Source organism: Tubulanus polymorphus, chromosome 3 (assembly GCF_964204645.1).
Source record: "Tubulanus polymorphus chromosome 3, tnTubPoly1.2, whole genome shotgun sequence".
In the NCBI taxonomy this organism is placed as follows: Eukaryota; Metazoa; Nemertea; class Palaeonemertea; order Tubulaniformes; family Tubulanidae; genus Tubulanus; species Tubulanus polymorphus.
In genome coordinates, this window is record NC_134027.1 from 399,491 (window position 1) to 403,579 (window position 4,089).

Below are 4,089 nucleotides of genomic sequence, written 5' to 3' on the forward strand. Positions count from 1 at the left end.
TCTGAAATGTTTTTTATTTGTATGTCAGTAAGCCACACCTCAGTCACTAACGTTAATCAACTCTGGTAAGCTAGGGTTACGGAGGGCACATCGATTGCCAGAGGTGACTTTAGTTAGTGTATGAAAATTCCGCTAACGATTAGCGTAGAGGCAGCACCGTACGGTCGGGATACCCCTGTTCATCCTCTATTCAGCATCAGGACCACTCTGAACCAGTATCAGTAATCACTGGGTTCGAACCCAGGACACCCCTGTACGTCCTAAATCCAGCATCAGTACAACTCTGAATCAGTAGTTACTGGGATCGAACCCGGGACACCCCTGTACATCCTAAATTCAGCATCAGTACACCTCTGAATCAGTAATTACTTGGTTGGAGCCCGGGACACCCCTGTACATCCTCTATTCAACATCAGGACCACTCTGAATAAGTGTCAGTAATCAATGGATTCGAACCCAGGACATCCCTGTACATCCTCTATTCAGCATCAGGACCAATCTGAATAAGTGTCAGTAATCAATGGATTCGAACCCGGGACATCCCTGTACATCCTCTATTCAGCATCAGCACTATTCTGAATCAGTATCAATAATTAATGGATTCGAACCCGGGACAACCCTGTACACCCTCTATTCAGCATCAGGAGCACTGAACCAGTATCAGTAATTAATGGATTCGAACCTGGGACACCCCTATATTCAGCATCAGGACCACTGAACCAGTATCAGTAATTAATGGATTCGAACTCGGGACACCCCTGTACATCATCTATTCAGCATCACTTTTGTTAAGATATAAACATTTCACCGTATGGTGCTGCCGCTACGCTCATCGTTAGCGGGATTTTCATACACTAACGTTAGTCCACTCTGGCAAGCTAGGGTTAGGAGGGCACATGGATTGCCAGAGGTGACTTTAGATAGTGTATGAAAATTCCGCTAACGATGAGCATAGCGACAGCACCATACGGTGAAATGTCGGCTATTCCGTTTTCCCCCCACCGGATTCCGCACTCCGCTATTTGACAATGCCCAGGTCACTACTGTGCAATTGAGCCCAGATCATCAGAAAAAGTGAAGATGTGATGGGATTCATTGAAAATTTGGCATATATAATTAATTCATTGAACTACTTTATTTGCATTATTTATTTTTCTGGGAATTTTCGAATTTTTCATCAATAACTAGTATATATTTCTTTTCAAGTTGTGAGCGATCTAGTTCTCTGTAGACCCATCGAAAATGAATCGACTCTGAACTGTAGAACTGGACCCAGGGAACTGAATCTCGCGTGCCACAGCAAGATACAGAGCTCTTCAGTGTATTAACCGTCAGGTGCTGCCCCTAAACAAATCAATAGCGATAAATCTGTGAACTAACTTATAGCTCGCTTGCCAGAGTAGAATCGTAACGCCCTGTCTAAAATCTTGAACCGTCTAGCGCTGCCCCTTAATCGATATGTATCGGAAAAGTGAATTTATTACTCGCATGCCACAGTAGTTGTGTAGTTGGAACATCATGATAGACTCGTTTTTCTGTGCAGCTATAACGGGAACTATTTCAGATCTGACAATGAATATAAACTCAATCACAGTTCGATAACAAACGCCGCTGGGTGGAATTGATGTAAACAAATAATCGTGTTGAAATTGAATTTAGTTTAAGATATATTTTTGTGGTAGTTTTTATTTTCAAGCTGTTTACGTTTACTTCAAATGATGAAACGATGAAAACATATTAAATACATCCCTGTTTTAGTGGGGATATTGAGTTTTGGTCCTTTCCGTATCTTCTAGAAACATCAAGTAGAAAGGCATTAACTGAACCCTATGTCTTTAACTTCAGGAGTCTATGGAGTTTTCGGATGCCTCTTTTCCTCACTTCTTGCATATTTCACTAGTAGAAATCTGGACAAACTGAATTCAGTTCGACGAGGCCGAAGAACAGAAGACCAAAGAGTGATCTGCACTAGCCGCAGGGTTCGTGTTGGCTTGAATCGGTGGGAGGCAATCAAACCCCGACACGTGAAGATGTATCCTCAAAAATAAGGATACCGGGACGCTTCTCTGGTTTACGATGATTAGTTTGCAGGGATAACTCTTCGGCGGGGCGTGATCGCGTGAATAGCCCAAACTAAACCTTCAGAGTTCACTGTACTACAGCATACAACAGCTGATAACTTGCATAATAAAGCGCGGCGTGCATGAAAAGAATTGTATAAATGCGGGCAAGATTCCGTGCCCTGGCAATCGAACGCTGGAGTGGAGGTATGCCATACACTGGTAGGTGAGTCGGAGCATAGACTGGTTGCCTGTCCCATAGAGACCGGTAACCAGTCTAGCCACCTCACGATCAGTCTACATTGAAAAACCATTACTGAAATATGGTTGACGGAAATATTCATTTTATATCAGATTCTGAAATATTTTCTCATATTGACTACAAAATTTTTTATTATCTTAATAAGATAAATCTGCCAAAGCTCAACAATTTAAATTAGTGAAAACCGATGTGCGAAGTCGTCAATTCAGTAGCCTGATAGAACCCGGTAACCAGTCTAACTGTCAATGTTCATTGCGCGGGAATGAACGGGCAACCAGTCTACGATGAAAAATCATTTATGAAAAATTATGAACGGAGATATTCATTTTACTTTGAATTTTGAATTATCTTATAAAACTGACAGCCATATTAACCAAAGTATTAATAGTAAATCTGATAAAATCTAATACCGGTTTTAGAATAGGTGAAAACTGATTTATGTGATGCCGTCGGTTCAGAAGACTGATCCGTAGAATCGTTCGCCACTTTCTTCCGGTCCACTTACTTCCGCGTTTGTGATTTGCATACAAGTAGTTTGAATGTTAAATGTATGAAGCCGCGTGTTGATTGGTTGAGGTCAGTGCGGTTTACTGAACGATGACCAGCTGTCAGCTGATCGAATCATTCGTTTCACAGACATTACGACGTAAGTATATTTTACATCTTTGATCGAAAATTGTTGTGAAAAAACTCAAAACTAAGGCCTCTATAAATGATCGATTGACTTTAAATGATTACTTTAGCACAGCTCTTGTAGACAATGATTAGGTGTCATAGTAGTTTAGCTCGAAAGTGCACATATAAGGTTAATTTTCATCCCTTATTTAGAGACTGAGGTATTGAGCGTCCATTTCAGCCCTTAAACCATCATCAACCTACCTCAAACTGACTGTTTTAAATCCAGCAATAGTTACCTAACTATTGACTCATCATGGATTCGATTCAAAAACAATTTTTGATGATCATAGTGATTCGAAACATTTGAATTTTTGAAAAACGCGAATGCTAAACGACGGATCCGGACTTCCATTGCGGCCCAATGGCAGAGTTGATTTTTTTATTTGGAATTTGAAGATATAAATCACTGAAATCAATTGGTTTTCTCAACCAAAATTAAAATTAAGAAGAATTTAGGATGGAGATGTTTGATTTTCATTTTGTCTAAAATGCCGATTTAAAAATTAATTTAATTGAATCAAATTAATGAATTCATCATTTCACGATATTATAGATAATCAAAATGTGAATATGAAATAACCTTTTCAATCGCTGTTTTTGGGTAAGATCGCAGTTTTTAGGTTAGATCGCTGTTTTGTGGTTAGATCACTGTTTTTGGTTAGATTGCTGTTTTGTGTTAGATCGCTGTTTTGTGTTAGATCGCAGTTTTTAGGTTAGATCGCAGTTTTTGGGTTAAACCGCAGTTTTTTTGTTAGATCGCAGGTTTTAAGTTAGATCACAGTTTTTAGGTTAGATTGCTGTTTTGTGTTAGATCACTGTTTTTGTGTTAGATCGCAGTTTTGTGTTAGATCGCTGTTTTAGGTTAGATCGCTGTTTTTAGGTTAGATCACAGTTTTTAGGTTACATTGCAGTATTTAGGTTAGACCGCAGTTTTTTTTGTTAGATCGCAGTTTTTAAGTTAGATCGCTGTTTTGGGTTAGATCACAGTTTTTGTGTTAGATCGCTGTTTTTGTGTTAGATTGCTGTTTTGTGTTAGATCGCTGTTTTAGGTTAGATCACAGTTTTTAGGTTACATTGCAGTTTTTGGGT